Here is a 21,358-nt window from a genome sequence, read left to right as displayed (position 1 = left end):
GGTAGTAAAGGGTAAAGCCAACCATCAAACTTAAGTGATGTGACTTCAGATTCATTACTCCTTTCACTGTATCTTGCCTGTCTTTGTTTCTGCTCTGCTTATAAGGGTTAAAATCTCCAGATGGACTCCTACATGAGCTTCCATTTAGACCCTTTTAAACTAGAAAACTCAGTGTTGTAATCTTGTTCCATATCCGAATATTGTTTTTTATGTCCATTAACATTAGAAATAAAAATTATTATATGAAAATTCCATTCAAAATATCTTCCCAAAGAATTCCCCATATGTTTTCATCTCTGATCATCTACTACTGTGCTTTCATTATTCCAGTATCATTTAGCTATGCCATGGCCATGACCCATTAAGTGCTGAAATGCATCACAGGTCTCTTACTTGGCACATTTTGCCAAAGTGTAAAACACATCAAGCTTAGGCTTTTGGAATAGTTTATTTTCCTCTTACAATTTTTTTATATTAGCTGTGTATACATAAGCATATAACAAAACATGTAACATAACAGTAATATGATATATGACTTCTTATTGAAGTATAATAAATTACAATACATATGCCAATTCAAGATAAACAAATCCTTACATTATCTATTTCTAAACATATATGTCTATTTCTTTTTTCCCTGTGGTTTTATTTTTTCAATGAATTTTTTCTAGTATAAGCAATATATGTTATATTTTACAACATGATGATATGATAATATATGTACAACATATATCATATTATCTGCTTTCTTGGGGAAAGGGAACAGATGGGGAGAGAGGAGAAAAAGAAAAAAAACACTAAGTTCTAAAATATTTATAGCAGCTCTTTTTGTAGTGGAAAAGTAGAAAATAAAAGGATTTCCATTAATTGTGGAATGGCTGATCAAATTGTGATACATGCTTGTAATGGAATACCATTGTGCCATAAGAAATGACAAGATGATGACAAAAAAAGCTGGTATATATACCAGTATACATAAAATGTTGCAAAATGAAGTGAGCAGAAATAGGAGTATAAACAATAAAAACAATAATGTATGATGATCAATTGTGTATGACTTAACTGTTATCAACCAAATAAAGACCCAGGACAATTCAAAGGTGCTCATGAGGAAAAGGATATAAGTCTCCTTAGAAGAAACAGTGTCAGAATGAAGATTGAAATACATCATTCTCCTTATTTCCTCTATGAATTTTTCCCTAATGTAATCAATATGTGTATTCTTTCATAAAATGAAGAACATAGAATTTATTACATGTATTATATGACAAGATATATGATATAAATATGTATTATATGATCAATATATATTTTATAATATATGTACAATCTATATAATATCTAGAGGGGTAGGAAGGTGAGGCAGAACACAATTGGCAAAATATCAAATAATAAATATCAAAAATGTTATCAACTTGTAATATGGAATAATTTTTTAAATTTAATTAGTGGGTCTCTTGTAATTCACTTCTAACAAATAGGTAATCTATTAGATTAACTTGGAATTATTGATGATCATTTATACATAATCACACAAACTGAGCCATCCTATAGTTTACTTAAATTTGGCATGAGTATATTACCATAAGCAGATCTTCCAAGGAAAGACTACTTCAATATCATATTTAGCAGGGATTAACTTAGTTCCTCCCTGAAGAACTAAGATATCTATATCTACTGCAGAATATGAAAAACCTAAAGAATTGGGGAATAACTTAATAAAATATTTCACAGTCAAAAAATATTGATACTTGTTGACATCAAGCTAAAAGTGTGCTGAATAAAGAGGTGATTTAATTGGGGAAGATATAGTTTAGGTTTGAAAGAAACCTTCAAAATTGCTATCCTTTATACTTATGTTGCATGGCTACTTTTTTCTAAGAGTTAAAAACTGATGGATGTGGCAAAAAACAGTTATCATAAAAAAATGAAATTGGTCATTAAGACCAGAAAGATTTGTTGCTGATTTTGGAGCCACCCTTTTCTAAATCAACAACCTGATTTCAATTAGATCATTGACTCCCATAGTATCATAAATTTTGAGAAGGGAGTAAACTTTATGTAATTTAGTTTACTCATTTTATAATTGTAGTATTTGAAGATCAAAGGGTAGTTATCTAACTAGCAAAGTGTAACAAGTAATTACCAAAAAAATGTCAACCCAGATATGAAGCCAGTTCTTTTTCTAAACCTAATACATATTGCATTACTCCATTTTACATCCTCAAAGAATCAGATAAAATCAAAATTAGAAAAAGGCTATTGATGGGAAAAAACCTCTAATGGAAATGACAAAAGTTTCCAATAATTCTATTTTTAAAAGTTACTGATATGAAAAATTCAAAATGAAGAAATGTAATGGTATTGACATATAGTATTACCATTTCCTAAACAAGTTTAAACAATTTAAATAATTTGATTGCTATGAAGAAGCCAAAAAATCATAATGTATATCATCCAACAATTCCTTCATTTATGCCAACCTCAATAATGAATATAACTTTATTGGTTAACAATTATGGAGAAGGAAGACAGAAGATGTTTATTGCTTTATAGGATGTGGGGAGGAATATGGGCTAGATCTCTGATTTTACTAATAAAGATTGATCCTGGATGAGGAAACTTTCTAAAAAGATAGATTGGCACCTTCTCTGAAACTCACTGATTCAGAGAGATGCCTAGAATAATGACTATTTAAGGTTCACTTACAATTATTAGAGGAAAACAATTATGTAGAACATTTTACATGAGATCAATTGAAGGTATATCATTCCTAGAGTACTTATAATTAAATGTCTAGTCTAGTAGTAGTCTCTCGGTAACCAAGGGTGACGATTGTCTTTGTGCGTTTTCATCTATGATAGATGAGTGTGCACAAAGATACTTGTGCATGAAGGAGATTTAAGTGGAAAAGTCGATGCACGGAGACAGTCCCACTCTCTCGGCTTTTGAAGCCTGGGTCCAGTGGCACAAAAAGTTATTACACCTGGAGACTTCCTCAGCTGCATTGGATGGGCTGTATTGTCTTTTGTGCTCCAACACACCCTAAGCACTCCACAGTGCTTTGCTGTGTCGCCCTCTCAGCCGTTGAACCTTCTTATTGGTTTCTTCCGCCTGTTCCGCTGAAGCAGTCTTCAGATGCTGGGTGAGCAAAGCCCTGGTTCACTAAGGGTCGACGACCCGATGGATACCCTCACAAAGTTTAGCCGGCCCATGATAGCCGTTGCCTGGGATGTGGCCGCTGCCACATGCTAGCAGCTATTGGGAGCCACAAGTGAGAGCTGGGTGTCAGGTGAGGGTCAGAGGTTGGAGAGCTGCCCTAGAAGGGCACGACAAGCTCTCCATACCAGAGATACTACTCCTCCCTGAGCACCCCATACACCCCTAATTAAAGGTAGAATGAGGGTAACACACACATGGGAAATAGACAAAGTTTTATGAAATCTCTACAGGTGTAATATAAACACTTTCCCCCTTCTCTTCTTATTTGTATACAAAAGCTTTATAAGGTGAATTCAATTAAAAAAAAAAGTTGTTGGATGTTTTTAATGGATTGCTTGTAAGCAACATGTGAGGTTTTATTTTATCTGTTTATAACTTTTTTTGTTCATTTTATTAGGTTATACAATCCACTCACTTTTTTTCTTTAAAGTTTTGGAAAATTTCATTTAAATAATTAATTTAAAATATTTTTCTATGGTTACAAGATTCCTGTTCTTTCCCTCCCCTACCCCAACCTCCCTCCCATAGCCAACTCAAAGTCCACTGGGTTTTACATAAATCCACTCACTTTTTAAGGTATGAGAGCTACGTATATATTTTTCTCAACTTGCCTCTCATATTGTTTTTCCAAAATAAAATTTGTCTTCTCTTCCTCAGTAAGAGATAATATTTGAATTACTTTAGGTGACCTCAGGTACTTTAAAACAAAGTGTTTTTCCCCCTCAGGGTCTCCTCTCTCACCTTCAACCTATGCTCCCATCCCTTCTATTTTTTACCTTTTCCCCATAGTTTTAGAATTTTACTAGTTAGAACTTTTTTTTCTTTCCTCCTTTCACCCAGTTATTTAATAATTAACCCTAGTTTACTCATCTCAGTTAAAAAAATGTAATATTGCCCCTACTTCTATTCTTCAACTTATTTTATTATTTATTTTGTTTTAATTTTCTGTAAAGTTTTATAAAAATATATATTTCCCTCATTGTCTTAATTATTTATTATCCCTTTTGTAATTTTTATCATTTCATTTTTGACCTTTATACACTTTTGACCATTATTTCCTATATTCTTGTTTTAACTAGAAGTTATTAAAATTTTTATCTTCTTAAGATTTTTTTAAATGATTGCTTTCATTCTCTTCATTATTTATGATCCCTTTACCTCCATTTAAAATGTTTATTCTCCAATTCATTACTCTGATACACATTTTGTCCTTCTGTAGTCTCTGCTTTACTTATGGAATTCAAGTCTCTAAAGTATGCCATTGCCTCTTAGATCTTGCCCTATGACCCCATTTTTTTCTTTTGTGCTTCACTCATGGAAGTAGGGATTTCTGAAGGTGATAAGTAATGTTGTCTCATCATAATGGCTTTCCTATGCCCTCTATTAAACAGTTAAGAGACAGAAAGGAAGATCAGTGGAATAGACTGGGGGAAAGCAACATCAGCAAGACAGTATATGATAAACCCAAAGATCCCAGCTTTTGAGACAAAAATCCACTATTTCATAAAAACTGCTGGGAAAATTGGAAGGCAAATGTGGGAGAGATTAGGAATAGAGCAACACCTCACACCCTACACCAAGATAAATTCAAAATGGGTGAATGACTTAAACATAAAGAAGGAAACCATAAGTAAATTGGGTAAACACAGAATAGTATACGTCAGAGCTTTGGGAGGGGAAAGACTTTAAAACCAAGCAAGACATAGAAAGAACCACAAAAAGTAAAATAAATAATTTTGACTACATCAAATTAAAAAGCTTTTGTACAAACAAAACCAATGTAACTAAAATCAGAAGGGAAACAACAAATTGGGAAAAAATCTTCATAGAAACCTCTGACAAAGGTTTAATTACCCAAATTTATAAAGAGCTAAATCAATTGTACAAAAAATCAAGCCATTCTCCAATTGATAAATGGGCAAGGGACATGGATAGGCAGTTCTCAGCCAAATAAATCAAAACTATTATTAAGCACATGAAGAAGTGTTCTAAATCTCTTATAATCAGAGAGATGCAAATCAAAACAACTCTGAGGTATCACCTCACACCTAGCAGATTGGCTAACATGACAGCTATGGAAAGCAATGAATGCTGGAGGGGATGTGGCAAAGTAGGGACATTAATTCATTGCTGGTGGAGTTGTGAACTGATCCAACCATTCTGGAGGGCAATTTGGAACTATGCCCAAAGGGCGACAAAAGAATGTCTACCCTTTGATCCAGCCATAGCACTGCTGGGTCTGTACCCCAAAGAGATAATGGACAAAAAGACTTGTACAAGAATATTCATAGCTGCGCTCTTTGTGGTGGCCAAAAATTGGAAAACGAGGGGATGCCCATCAATTGGGGAATGGCTAAGCAAATTGTGGTATATGTTGGTGATGGAATACTATTGTGCAAAAAGGAATAATAAAGTGGAGGAATTCCATGGAGACTGGAATGACCTCCAGGAAGTGATGCAGAGCGAGAGGAGCAGAACCAGGAGAACATTATACACAGAAACTAATACACTGTAGTATAATCGAATGTAATGGACTTCTCCATTAGGGGCGGTGTAATGTTCCTGAACAATCTGCAGGGATCTAGGAGAAAAGTCACTATTCATAAGCAGAGGATAAACTGTGGGAGTAGAGACATCGAGGAAAAGCAACTGCCTGACTACAGCGGTTGAGGGGACATGACAGAGGAGAGACTAAACGAAACTCTAATGCAAATATTAACAACATGGCAATGGGTTCAAATCAAGAACACATGTGATACCCAGTGGAATCACGCGTCGGCTATGGGGGGTAGGGGAGAGGAAAAGAAAATGATCTTTGTCTTTAACGAATAATGCTTGGAAATGATCAAATAAAATATTATAAAATTAAAAAAAAATAAAAGGTTCCCAAATGCCCTTAGAGAATAACTCTTTCCTCTTGAGAGCATTCATCAACTACATCTAATCCAACCACTTTAAAGAGATTTCTGCCTTTGTTTCTCCCTGTTTCCATCTATCCCTTTAATCATGCTCCTCTAGGTTCTCATCTTCATAAGAGAATTGCCAGTCATTTTCCTGTCATTGTTAAACTTTAATTTCAATAGAGCTTTTCTTATATTTCCCTCTTGTAAACCTTAAAATATCTTAGACTTATAAATGTTGGAAATTTCACCATTGGGAAATTTCATACTTGAAAAATTTCCTACTGATAGTCTATTGGAATGTGAAATTGGCATGGGAGGGTCATTCTCCTCCCTACTTAAGATTACTTTAGGACAGAAACCTTTGACCTATGCTTAAGCATAGAACAGGAAGTTCTGTGAGTCATGACTGATTTTAGAATTGATACAATAGAGATACTTGGAATGACAGAACCAGGTCTTGGAAAATACAATTTCCACCCTACTCAGTCCTAACAGGATTTAGGAAGGGCTGCAGCATAGATCAAGATTTAATTATTTGAGAATATGACCTTCAACAGACATGTGCAAAGCCACAGACTTCTGGGCGGTCCTGGGTTAAGGTAGAGCCACCATTGGAACGGGGAAGACATGGACAGTGATTGGTAGATGTGAGAACTGAGGGGAGGGAACTTGGATGGTTTCCTTAAAGATAGAGGGGTCTGAGGACTGAGGGTGGTGGGTTGGAGAGTTTTGGCTCTGAGTGGTTGGAGAGGTGCTCTGAGAAGCTTGCTCTGAAGGAAGCCCCTGAGACTGTTTCTCCATTTTGGTCACGTGAGTAATAGGGACTGATCTCCTTTCTTTGCCCCAGCTATCTAAGGGCTTGGGCCTTTTGCCCAGCCTAAACAGAAGGGGTATTTAAGCCCTATTCCCTTCTCTCCCCTTTCTCTCTCCCTCTCTCTCTCTATCTCTAATATCTTTCTTCATCCTGTTTGTAATTAAACTCCATAAAAGGTTGACTGCTGACTTGAGTTTTCATTTAGGAATTACATAGCTGAATTCCTTGGCGACCTTAAATTAATATATATCAGTCTTTTAAAGTGATTTCCTTGTCACACCCTATATGTTACTCCTCCTCTCATTTCTTTTATATGTCCTATGATGCTGTTTTGTGTGTCTCCAAAACATTTATTCACATGGAGGAAGGTGTTGTGAGATTTAATTCATGATGTTACAGGCTTATTTCTTCACAGTGACTTCTATTTTCCTTGTGCTTTCACCCTTATCTCCATGTGTACTTTTAGAAAGAAATCTCTTAATTATCTCTTGGTGGATATTTTGTTGTTATCCTTGGTTGATTTATTTATTTGCCTTTCTTGTATTTCTCCTGTCTTGAGTGTTTGAAAAAACTCAACAATAACTGATTCAAGTCTGATTCTGTTTGTAGGAATACTTCAAATGCTTCTTTGCCATTGGATACCCATCTTTTTATATTGTTGGTTAGGCTGAGATATGTAGGATATATCTCCTTGGATAAAACGCATTCTTCCATTCCATCTGGCAGCTTCTAGTGAGTGCCAATAATTTTTGTCCTATTAAAATTTCCTTTCCTTTCCATTTCAAAACCATACTCCTGATCTCCTTCAGAATTTTTTGTTTGATAGTAGAATTGTGTTTTAAACACTGTATGTCTTAAAATTTTCAGTATCTTTTTTCCCTAGAGGTAATCTTTATATTCTTATAATTGCCATTTTGTTTTCTGTGTTCTAATATGCTGGGCAGTTTAATATTATTTTTATTTATATTATTTAATAAATTACTGTATATAAAGGTTTTGTTTCTTATTATATTCCTTACTAATCTTAATCTCTGCCCCAAGTAGCTTCAGGATGGACTGAAGTAATGACATGTTACCGAAAGAATATTAATATTTAAAATAAAATTTTTACATTGTCAAAAAACAACTTATGAATTACCAAAGTTCTATGAAATTTCCTAAATAGAATCCCTTTTCCCCCTCTTCTTCCTATCTAATTCTATATCTAGCTCACTGTTAAATTTGCAATAATTAAGGAAAATACATTAATTGATGAACTTGATGCACTAGCCATCTAAACACATTTCTTCACAGATTCAATTCAGAATAATAATCAAAGGTCTAAATGTTTAAAATAAAGGTCCTCATAGTTTGCAGAATAGTATCAATCTCAATTCAATCCAATAAAATCATTTAACATATCTTTTTTACTAGACACTTTGTATTTGCCAGACATTGAACTAGATACTGTATGCCATAATCTGGGAAAGAATATATTCTTCATCCACTTTATTTCCCCTGTGTAAATTGCTTAGTCAATTTCATTTCTGTTTCTATGGGTGGAGACATTTTATTATATCAGGGCTGGATACACTAGGTCAGTGTTGGTGAAGCTTTTTGAGATCGTGTGCGTATATTGCAACTTCAAGCCTCCTGTGAGCCCCCTGCATTACCTTAGAGAGTGGAAGCAGGAAGTGCTTGCATTTGGCTACTGGGCAGAGGGGCAATGCATGTGAAAAATATCCTCAGGCATAGTGGAGATGGGGAAAGGAACATGCCTTCGCTGCCACTGAGACATGTGTGCCTTGCCTTCACGAACATTGTGTTTTCCTCAGGCATAATGTACATACACACACACAAGCTTGCTCCATTTCCCTCTCTTCCTCAGATAAGAGGCTGAACTAAGTTGAAGCATATAACATTGTTTACACAACTGTCTCAGCTAGAGGAGATTTTATTCTTTTAGTTTTCCACTGAACTTGAGGGATCCAGGATAAATATTGGCCTCTATTGTCCTGGGTAAGGGGGCAGTTTTATTGATGATGGGTGGATAGAAGGAGAAGGAATGCTAAGTAAACAAATTAGGGATTCAAAATTAGGTTCATTGTAAATTCTCTAGATTATCTCATCAGGGATAATCATTTTACTTAGACTCTAGTGGCAACTGAAAATTGCTTTAACTCTTACATATAACTCCTGTTTTGGAGTTTTTGGATTGGTTAGAGAGAACATGTGGATCTAATATGTCTAGTCTTCTGGTAATGTCCAAAAGTAACTTTCTTTTTAAAAAACGTTTCTTTTGTTCTTCAGAATATTTTCAATGGTTATATAATTCATGTATTCCCTCTCCACAACTCTTCCCTCCCTCCTCCCAGAATTGACAAAAAGTTCAACTGGGTTATACATGTATCCTTGTTCAAAACCTATTTCCATTTTATTCATATTTGCAACAGAATGATCTTTTAACATAAAAATCCTAATCATATCCATATAGAACTATGTGATTGATCATATGTATTCCTTCTGTGTTTCTGTTCCCACGGTTCTTTCTCTGGATATGGATAGCATTCTTTCTCATAAGTTCCTCCAGATTGTCCCAAGTTATTGCATTGCTGCTAGAAAAATCTATTATGTGCAATTGTGCCATAATGTATCAGTCTCTGTGTACAATGTCCTCCTTTCACTCTGCATCAATTCCTGGAGGTCTTTACAGTTCACATGGAATTTCTCCAGTTTCTTATTCCATTCAGCACAATAATATTCCAACACCATTAGATATCACAATTTATTCAGCCATTCTCCAATCAATGGACACTCCCTCATTTTCTAATTTTTGCCACCACAAAGAGTATGGCTATAAATATTTTTGTACAAGTCTTTTTCCTTATTATCTCTTTGGGATACAAACCCAACAGTAGTATGGATGGATCAAAGGGTAGTTATTCTTTTAATGCCCTATGTGCATAGTTCTAAATTGTCCTTCAATGATTGGGCCAATTCACAAGTCTACCATGTGTAATTGGAATCTGTTATCCTAAAAACTACAATTGCCAGCATCCCACTTTACCCTTACACCAGAATGATCTATATTTTGGTGACATTTTAGACCCAAAAGATTTTTATTAGCAGTACAGAGGGGTTTTTTGGGCTCTTCTGCCAAATTTTGAAATAATGGCAGTAACAGATTCTTAAAAATATCTCAGCCAAGGTTGAAAGATTTGCTAGATTTGGAGAACTTGTGACAAGTATCCTTGAGCTTCAGTGGCTATAGAGACTCATATGAATCCTAATGATAGCAGTTTGTTTTCTATTGTCATTTAAATGGACTATTATGATTTGGGGGGTTTTGGTATTTTTTAAATGTACATTAGCTGCTATACTAATATTTTTACAAAGCTATATTCTTAGTAAAAATTAAGTACACTCACACTGTGGATCATAGCTAAGTTAAAAAGGAAATGGATCTTATTTTTAAATGAAAAACCTTTGCATTCTTCCTCTCCTTGGGCAAACACAGTGTGCCACTGATTGTGAACTATATATTTTTTATTTTTTTATTATTTAGTTATTTTTTCCTTGTATGTGCAAGAGAGTATTTGAGTTTTTTCTCTCATTTTTTGTTCTTGAAGCATGTTACCAGCATTATTTTTTTTTAATTTTGCACTAAGTTTACAATATCCATTAGCCCTAATATTAATGTATACCCAAAAGCTTTAGACTATGGAAACTTGCCATTGATTGTTAAATATTGTGGGACTTTGATTAATTATTGTATCTGATTCCAGGAGAAAGGATCACAAAAGAGACATTATACAGTGCCAAGGAAAAACAAAGTTAATCTGCACAATGCCTATGAGCATAAGGTCAAAGAGACCACCCAATCCTGGTGAGATTGATGTGATACTACGCCAAGACAGAGGACTTGTTTTGGGATTCAAGGAAGTGGCTGTTTTGACAATATCAGATAAAGAATTTCCCTGTGCCATATTCCAAAAAGTACCTCAATTTAGCTAGAATATCAACTACCCAATCCCTGAGAGCAAAGGTAAAATCAGACCAGGGGATGCTATTTCCTGTCTGCTACAAAAATCTAGTCCCTTTTTCTGTCTTTTATAACTGTAGCTATTTTCTGTAGTCCTGGCTACCGATTGGGTAACTACATATTGTTGCAATGGTCCTATAAAGTTAGAGGACATAAATCACTTTAATCAGGCTTTGATTTGAGGACCTGTTATAGGTTTATTTTCCTTACTTAGAATTTTTACTGATAAGACTTTGATATTTTATATTTCATCCAGAAGTTACTTTTTTGTTATTTATTTGAGGGATTTTTAATGTTTTTTTTTTATTTTCTTTTGACAATTTTTTCATATACCTCAGAACTCAGAATGTATCCCTGGGTGATCTGTGTGTTTGTCAACACCCTACTCAGGGGGAATTGTGTAATTGTTATAAAATTCTAGATTTATAAAATTTTTTTCTTGTTTGAGAGTAATTTTAGGATAAGAAACTTGCTAGTTCCCAGAATCAAGAAAGTGTTTGGAGAAGGTACCATGAAGTTGCCTGCAGAAACCATACATTGCACCAAAAGGTCCAGAATGAACTTTGGGATATAGTAAAATTGAACTGTGGGGGGTTGGATGCATTTAGTTTGAATATAAACTCTTATGCCAAGGGGACTGCCCCCTAATTGGCTTTTTGTCAATGCACCAACATTGATTGGTTTTACTCTCTCTCTCTCTCTCTCTCTATCTCTCTCTCTCTCTCTCTCTCTCTCTCTCTCTCTCTCTCTCTCTCTCTCTCTCTCTCTCTCTCCTTATATTTCCCTCTTATCTCTAACTATTGTAGGTTCTTGTTAGAAAGTATAATAGTGTATGCACCTGTAACTAAAAGATCTTTAAAGGTATAAGATAGTTATATTTAAATGATCCATTGTGGAGACTAGTCTTCTAAAGGATCACAGCGGGGTTGTGTAATTTGAATCTGTTACCCTAAAAACTCTATCCCAGCACCCCACTATCCTCACATGATGTGCTTGATGTAGGGAGGATATAAATTTAGTGTAGCCCCACCTCTTTCTCTCTTCTCTTCCTGATGAGGTTTTGGTGGAGCAGTTCTTTTAAACAGGCAAGGAGAGCTTGGGCAAATGGTATAATTTTGTTAGATAATTATACCTTTTTATTCCTTTACTTCTAGTGATTGTTAATAAACCTTATAAAAATAATTCTGTAGTGTCGCATATTAATTTAAATCATGCAACCAGAAGTGTATTCATGTCCAAATTTTGCAACAACTCTTTCAACATTTATCACTTTCCTTTTCTGCCATATTGGCCAGTTTGCTAAGTATAAGATGGGATCTCAGAGTTGTTTTAATTTGCATTTTTTTAATTAGGAGATATTTAGAACACTTTTTTATGTGCTATTGATGGTTTTGATTTCATCATGTGAAAACTGTCTATTCATGTCCCTTGACCATTTGTCAATTGGGGAATAGCTTGAATTTTGTACATTTGACATAGCTCCTTATATATTTGGTAAATTAAACCTTTGTCTATGAGTTTTGCTATTAAAATGTTCTCAGTTTGTTGCTTTCCTTTTAATTTTGGTTGCATTGGGTTATTTTGTACAAAACCTTTTTAATTTGATATAATCAAAGTCATTCATTTTACATTTTGCAATGTTCTCTATCTCTTGCTTGTGCTTAAATTCCTTCCTTTCCCACAAATCTGACAGGTATACTATTCTATATTCACCTAATTTATTCATGATTTCACTCTTGATATTTGAGTCATTTATCCATTTTTAATTTATCTTGTTATAGAGTATAAGATGTTGATCTAAAACTATTTTTCCCACACTGTTTTCCAATTTTACTAGCAGTTTTTGTAAAAAGGTGAGTTCTTGCTCCAAAAGCTGGGCCTTTGGGTTTATCAAACACTAGATTGCTGAGGTTTTTTACCCTAGATTGTTCCATTGATCCATCCTTCTGTCTCTTAGATAGTCCAATATTGTTTTGATGACCACTGCATTATAGTACAGTTTAAGATCTGGTAATGCTAGGCCCCATTCTTCATATTTTTTCATTAGTTGCCTTGATATTCTTGATCTTTTGTTCTTCCAGATGAACTTTGTTATAATTTTTTCAAATTATAAAATTATTTTTGGTAGTTTGATAGATATGGCACTGAATAAGTAGATTACTTTTGGTAGGATTATCATTTTTATTATATTGACTCATCTTGCACAGGAGCAATTAATGTTTTTCTAATTGTTTAGATCTAGTTTTAATTGTGTGAAGTGTTTTGTTGATATAATTACTGTGGTTTTCTTGGCAGATAGATTCCTAAATATTTTATATTGTCTAAAGTGATTTGAAGTGGTTTCTCTTTCTAACTCTTGCTGCTGAGTTTTGTTGGAAATGTATACAAATGCTGATGATTTATGTGGGTTTATGTTGTATCCTGCACCTTTGCTAAAGGTTTCGATTATTCTCATTAGTTTTTTAATTGATTTTCTGGGATTCTTTAAATATATCATCATAATATTGGCTGAGTGATTTCCTTGTTGCCTATTTTAATCCCTTCAATTTATTTTTCCTCTCTAATTGTTATTGCTATGATTTCTAGAACAATATTAAACAATAAAGGTGGTTATGGGCATCCTTGCTTCACCCCTGATCTTATTGGGAAAGCTCCTAACTTGTCCCCATTGCAGAAGATACTTGCTAATGATTTAAAATATATACTGTTTATTATTTTGAGGAATGGTCCTTCTATTTCTACATTTTCTAGTGTTTTCAATAGGAATGGGTGTTATATTTTACCAAAAGGGTTTTCTACATTTATTGAGATAATCATATGATTTCTGTTGGTTTGTTTAGTGAAGTCCTTTCCCCACATCACTTCCTGTCTTCTCTGGTTTCTACTTCCTTTCACTGTGGGCTGGTCTATCACATCTCAGGAACCAATCATAGTTTCTTAATTTGCCTGGCACTGCCCAGGAGGGACAGTACTTGTGGGATCCACTTCCACACTTTGTGGGTGTGACCTCCCTTTTCTAGTAAAAGATTAAATAAGTGTGAAAGGAGGGCCACTCCATGTTCTTGATTGATTAAGTTAAAATAAACAAAAGGAGTTAATTCCATTTACACAATTCCTTCTTTGATTATTTTGTCAAGTAATTTGTATACGGTTGGGAATAGTTGTTCTTTAAATGTGTCCACACCCCAAACTATGGATTATGTCTTCATCCCAAACCCAGACTGGGATTCCTGGCTTAGCTCTGGGCCCACACACTTCAGCCCAGATTGCCTTGGGCTGGGACCACAGACATCTCCACAGGTTTGAAATTTCAAGAGGTGTGAGTTAGTTTGGACCACTATTTGCCCAGGCAGGATTTCAGAATCTGACTTATCTTTGACTTAAGTTTGGAACTTGGGAGAGATGATGGGGTGGTGAGGGTTGTGGTTTTCTCTTGGCTTGCCCTTCACTAACCATGACACCTGCTAGCTCTCCTCCCCTCTCACCTCAGTTACCCAGATGGTCTCTGCCTACCTTTTAAGTTTTTCTTTTCTTAAAGGTTGTTTCACTCTGTCTCCTTGTTGGTGCTTTCATGCCTAAATTTGTTTTGTGCCAATATTTTAATGTTTGTCAGAGAGGATTTTCGTGGTGAAACGGAGTTGGCACTCTAGTTATTCCTTCATCTTGGCTCCACCATATCTTTCTAAAATGACACACATATTAATTCATCCAATTGAATAGGAAGTAAATAATAGAAAATAAAAACCCTGTTCTGTTACTATCTTGAGTACAGAATAATATTTTAGTCCGTAAAATGAATGAAATCTTAAAGGTTCTCCTTTAACAAAGTATGTCCAATATATATACTGAGAGGTTACAAAAATTGTTGTAATCATATTGATGTTTGTTAAACTTTGCTCTGACTATCAAAATCAGATAAGAAATAAAACAAAGAAACATATGTTTACAAAAGACTCACTACTGAGGGAAAATATTGTGAAGAAGGCATTTTTCAAGTGCTATGCAAATTTGAAATGTCATTGTTAATAGTGTATCCTGTGAAAAGTTCAAATGGAAGCATGATTCCATCTTGATGATGAGTTTCTCTGGAGATGCCTGTTTTCTAATGACCGAGAGCCTTGTTGGCAAAGGAATAGCACATGTGTCCTGGTGGCACAGAGGAAGCTGCTCTTTTCCCCTTCTCCACCATGCCTGAGCATAATTTTCACATGCCTTGCCCCTCTGCCCAGTAGCCAAATGCAAGCACTTCCTCCTTCCACTCTTTACAAGCACTTCCTCCTTCCACTCTCTGGGGTCACAGGAGGCTTGAAATTGCAATATGGGCACACGATCTCAAAAAGCTTCACCAACACTGACCTAGTGTATCCAGTCCTGATATAATAAAATGTCTCCACCCATAGAAACAGAAATTAAATTGACTAAGCAATCTACACAGGGGAAATGAAGTGGATGAAGAATATATTCTTTTCCAGATCATGATATACAGTATCTGGTTCAATGTGTGGCCAATACAAAGTGTTTAATAAAAAGGCATGTTAAATTATTTTGTTGTATTGAATTGAAATTGGTACTATTCTGCAAACTATGAAGATCTTTATTTTATTTTTAATTAAAAAAAAACCTTTAACTTAGAATATTTTTTAATGGTTACAAGATTCATGTTCTTCCCTCCTCCTCCCCCAGTCCCTTCCCATAGCCTATAAGCAATTCCATTGGGTTTTACATGTGTCATTTGTGAGAGAGAAAAATCCAGAGGCTTTTGGAAAGGAAAAAGCCTGGAGAAACTGAAAAGCATTGGGGGGATGGGCGGAGAAGGTTGGGAACCTTGGGAAAGGGAACAACCCAGAACAAGTCAGTTGGTCTGCTCTCTCTTGACTTGAGACTTCTGGAGGAGAGGGTCAATCTCTGACTGGATCCTGATCCAAGAAATCTTTCCCTTACCTGAACCTGATCACAATCCTCCCAACCCAAGTGGACAGAGAATTGGAGAGAAAAGGAGTTCACAAGAAGACATCACAATCTCCCTTTCACCTTGACTTGAGACAACTGTTATGGGGGCTAAAAGCCAGGCTTCAATATTCTGAACCCCTCAAAGGCTCAGGCTACCAAACCTGGATTACCTAATTTTGGGGGAAGAGTTTAGATAGCTATGAATCCCCTTTTCCCTCTTCCCTCCTGACCCCAATTTCCCAGCCAGTCCAACCTTATCCATCATCCCTGTTTTTTAGAATAAACTTGTTACCAAACTCTAACTGACTCAAGACTGAGTGAAGGGCAGTTATAGCTGAGGGGAGAGAATAAGAAGCTTGCTATTTAGAAAGAGCCAAACAGTGGGGAGAGAACAGGCAGGCTGAGTGAGGAGCCATAACTAGAGTGGACTTAAAGGGGGAAAGAACAGACTCAATCTCCTTCTACCTCTTGGTCCAAAACTATCATCAACTACTCCTCCCTTTGTTCTTGCCTTGAGGGAGGGAAGACTCCATTCTCTCCCTCTCCTCTCTCCCCACATAAAAAATCCCTTTATTATGCATTGATTATATTTCCAGATTATTGATATTTGCACTAGGGTGATCATTTAGAGTCTATATCCCCAATCATATCCCCATCAACCCATGTGATCAAGCAGTTGTTTTTCTTCTGGATTTCTACTCCCACAGTTATTTCTCTGGATGTGGATAGCATTTTTTCTCATTAGTCTCTCAGAATTGTCCTAGATTATTGCATTACTGCTAGTAGAGAAGTCCATTACCTTCAATTGTACCACATTGTATCAGTCTCTGTGTACAATGTTCTCTTATTTCTTCTCCTTTCACTCCATATCAATTCCTAGAGGTCATTCCAATTCACATCAAATTCCTCCAGTTCATTTTCCCTTTCAGCAAATAGTGTTCCATCACAAATATATACTATAATTTGTTCAGCCATTCCCTAATCAGAGGGCATCCCCTCATTTTCCAATTTTTTTACCACCACAAAGAGCATGTCTATGAATATGCATATGTACCAGTTTTTTCCCCTTTTATCTCTCTGGGATATAAACACAGCAGTAATATGGTTGGATCAAAGGGCAGGCAGTCTAGTAGAGCCCTTTGGGCATAGCTCCAAATTGCCTTCCAGAATGGTTGGATCAATTCAAAACTCCACCAGCAAAGTATTGATGTCCCAATTTTGCCACATCCCCTCCAACATTGTTTATGAAGAACTTTATTTTAAACATTTAGACTTTTGATTATTATTCTGAATTGAATCTGTGCGGAAATGTATTTAGAGGGTTAGTGCATCAAGTTCATCAGTTAACATATTTTCCCTAATCATTCCCAATTAACAATGAGCTAGATATAGAATTAGATAGGAAGAAGAGAACAAAGGGGAGTCTATTTAAGAAATTTCATAGAACTTTGGTAATTCCTAAGTTGTTCTTTGACAATGTAAAAATTTTATTTTAAATATATTCTTTCAATGACATCATGTGTCTATGATTTATGCAATACAATACTCTTAGTAGAATCAAAAATCATTGGAGGAAAGTAAAATAATATATATCTTTACACCTAATAGGGTAACATCACATATTCCTCCTTAAAAAAGGATAAAACAAAAATAATGCATTGTGTATATACCTAAAAGACACCCATAAACATGTTTTTCTTAAGTCTCTTGGGATTGAGGGAAAGCCATTTTAAATATAATTAAAACAAAATAATTTATTTAATTTTTCAGGAGCACAAACCTACACATTTGTTTGTAGTTTTAGAATCCCTTCAAATATATCCAAAAGTTTAGAATCTCTGTACTATTTCTATTCTTTTTTCATATCAAAAATGAATTCTCATAACAAATTCAGTGCCGATTCTGAAAGAGTAGCTAATGCAAAAATATAGCCTAAAAAATAAAAGTACACTAAAATAAAGGGAATAGCTGCAGAAATCATCCATTGAAGGCACATGCACCATGAGGAAAAAAATGTCTAACTAATGCTCTATTTATCTGTGGCATTTTTTAAAACTCTATTGAGTCTCTATATACTAGAGTTCTCAGAAGATTTCATGTAATATCCAATATAATTACAGTCACTTTATGTAAGTGCTATGGAAATTCTGTAGGGATTCACAAAGGAATCAGAGTATGCCTCATGTAATAGATCTGAATGCGTTATCACAGAAGCCTATTTTTACAGTTTAATTTACAGATCAAAGTGTATCCCTTAAATTAAATGTGTTACAGAGTAGAAATGTTGATTAGGAGACTTATACATAATTAAATTTTAACTTCATGTGTTCACACTGAATACAACTTTGTATATCGTTTCTGAATAGTACAAATATCTTGTGAAAAGAGTACCCCACCCTACCAATATAAACAAACATATATACATACACATATGTACATTATATAATAGCTGATAATCTTGCTTGCTAAAGAGGAAGGGCTTTTTCAGAAAAATAAGAAAAATTTCTCAATAATGAAACATATGAACAGAATAGAAATGTTTAGGTTTCAATAAATAAAAATCAGTATGGAGGCATTAACTAAAATATGAGTTTCTTGACAACACGTATTTTTTTTATCCTCACTATCTGTCTCTGTGTCTGGCACACAGTAAGCATCTAATGAAGAAAAAGCATCGAGTGATTCATTTGTATTGAATATGTTAGTAAGAATGTTGGCCCCATTTTGTAAATTATAAAGGCTTGTATATTTCATATAAACATTTGAAATTTGGGATACCATTCCTACAAGAATTGAACAGATGTGCTTAAAACATAACCATGTATATATATATATATATATATATATATATATATATATATATATATATCCCTTTTCAGTCATATTTATCTGTCCATTTATTATGTACATGTTCATATATTTTTAAAAAATGATTTCTGATGACAAAGATTTTTGATTGATTAATTTGCTCCAGAAATCCTATTCCTAGACAAAGATGATAAAAAAAGAAATAGTCTCACATACACTAAAACATTTATATCAGCACTTTTTATAGTAGTAAAGAACTAGAATCAAAGTAGATACATGTCAATTATGCAAAAACTAATTAAATTATGGAAAATAAATATAATTAAATGTTACTACACTATTAGAAATAATGAGTATGAAAAAAGTGATAGACACAGGAAGATTTTATTAACTGCTATAAAGTGAAATAAGCAAGGTCAGTAAAACTATATATACAATGACTACAAGGAAAGTAGAAATTAAAATTAAGAAAAAGCTTTAGTTGAATAGTGTAAATTATAATAACTATAGTTATCTACAATTAGAGAGAGAAAAAGGGCCCTTCATCCTTTCATTATATCAAGTAAGCCACTCTAGGCTGATAATTTTTCACTAGTAAGACTATCAGTGTGTTTTTCTTTCTCTTGATTTTTTAATTCTTTGTAACAAGGTATGACAGGTCTCTAGTGAGGGGACAAGGAAGTGAAAGTTATATAAAGAGAGATATCAACTAAATTTAAATATATTTTTACTGTGTATTTATAAATAACATGACTAGTTGTGTGACTTCTATCTTCATTGTAATTTCTTTATCTGTAAAAAATATTGAAGACAATAAAATTACCCACATTACAGGAGTATTGTAAGAGCAGCTCTTTGGAAACCATAAATGTGAATTATTGCCATGAATAGAATTTAATTGTTCAAAAGGCTTTTTCTCCAATTAAACATCATTGAGCGTAGGCTGCCAGAGCACCTGGAAACAGGGAAAAGTAGAGAGAGAGTAGGTTGCTTGGTAAATTGCTGCTTTCACCTTAGTGATCATATATCCCCTCTAGCCCAAGCTAGCTTAACTGCAGAAATCATTAAATTCAAATAGCTATATATACTGTACCTATCGATAGCCGCAGGCCCAGCTAATGAAATGCACTACACATTTCATGCAATTTCACACAATTATCAAACTCAGAGGGATGTAAATAATAGAGTGAGCCAGGGGGACAAGGCAAGAGAGGGAGAAACAGGAGGAGGCCTTTGGAGGTCAAAGAAAAGTCCTCTGTTTTTCTTTGCTTCTCTGAACCACACAGAGATCCTCCAACTACATTGATATGCTAACCTTTATTACACTGATTTCTAGAACATTACAAATCAGTGAGAAGCATTTAATGGCTCAGAAAGAGATCTGAATGGTATTTTTTTTTAATATCCAGGGTAAAATGACCCTTTTAGGAAAACAGAGCTAGAAATATTCAGGATGTCTAATGATTTAACCCAGTGCAAGGGTTCACCATCATTCATGAGAAAAAGAAGGAGAAATGGTCCTTCTAGAACATATGCCAAAGAGAAGTTATCCCACACAAAAGTAATCAAGCAGGCTATGAAGAGGAGAAAAAAAGCAATAAAAATATCTTCATGAACTGGAGTCCATAAATGACAAGAGAGAAAACATATGTCATAAGGCAACATGAAGCTACTCAGAGACTTGAAGACAGGTCTATTCTATATCCATATGGCCGTTGAAAAAGAAATAGTGTGAAGATCATTTGTTAAACCTCATAAAGAACTGGAGAGAGACTTGGGCTGCATCCCTTTGGTCCTTGAAACAAAGGAATTATACAGCTCTTTGTGGACCTGGGATAGTAATATAAACAAATGTGATAATGTATATTTCGCTTTTTGGTTCTACCCATACTTTTAATACAGCATTAAACAAAGTGGACCTAAAAAAAGAAAAGATGGAAAAAGATGTCATTGTTGGAGATTATCTCATCCAACTGGTCCCTAGAAGGCAGCAGCTTGTTCCAGGTGGATACACTTATGAAGTATTGTGTTTAATGTGTTAATTGATCACAGTGCTTCTAAATTGAACTGAGGGCCTTTTTTGAGAAGGAAAATGAAAGAAATCCTAAAGTTTCCAAGGTTCTCCTGCATGGGAGCATATGCCAGAAAGATTTTATGGTATATATGTGATATGAAAATCACTTTAAAAGACTGATATATGTTAATTTAAGATCACCAAGGAATTCAGCTATGTAATTTCTAAATGAAAACTCAAGTCCGCAGTCAACCTTTTATGGAGTTTTAATTACAAACAGGAGGAAGAAAAGTATTAGAGGGAAAGAGAGAGAGGGGGAAAAATGGGGAGAAAGGAATAGGGCTTAAATACCCACTCTGCTTAGGCTGGGCCAAAGGCCCAAGGCCCTGGATATCTGGGGAAAAGAAAAGAGATCAGTCCCTATCACTCACGTGACCAAAATGGAGAAACAGTCTGAGGGCCTCCACTCCAAGCAGCAGGCTCCAACAACCTCCTTTCTTCCACACAGCAAGATCCCAGACTCCTCAGCTGTCCTCTACCTCACTTCCTGTGTCTCTCCTGTGCCAATGGTGGCTCTAGCTTCACCCAAGACCGCCCAGAGGTCTGTCCCCTTTGCACATGTCTGT

Source organism: Monodelphis domestica, chromosome 1, assembly GCF_027887165.1.
Source record: "Monodelphis domestica isolate mMonDom1 chromosome 1, mMonDom1.pri, whole genome shotgun sequence".
Lineage (NCBI taxonomy): Eukaryota > Metazoa > Chordata > Mammalia > Didelphimorphia > Didelphidae > Monodelphis > Monodelphis domestica.
Note: the sequence above shows the minus strand (reverse complement) of the source record.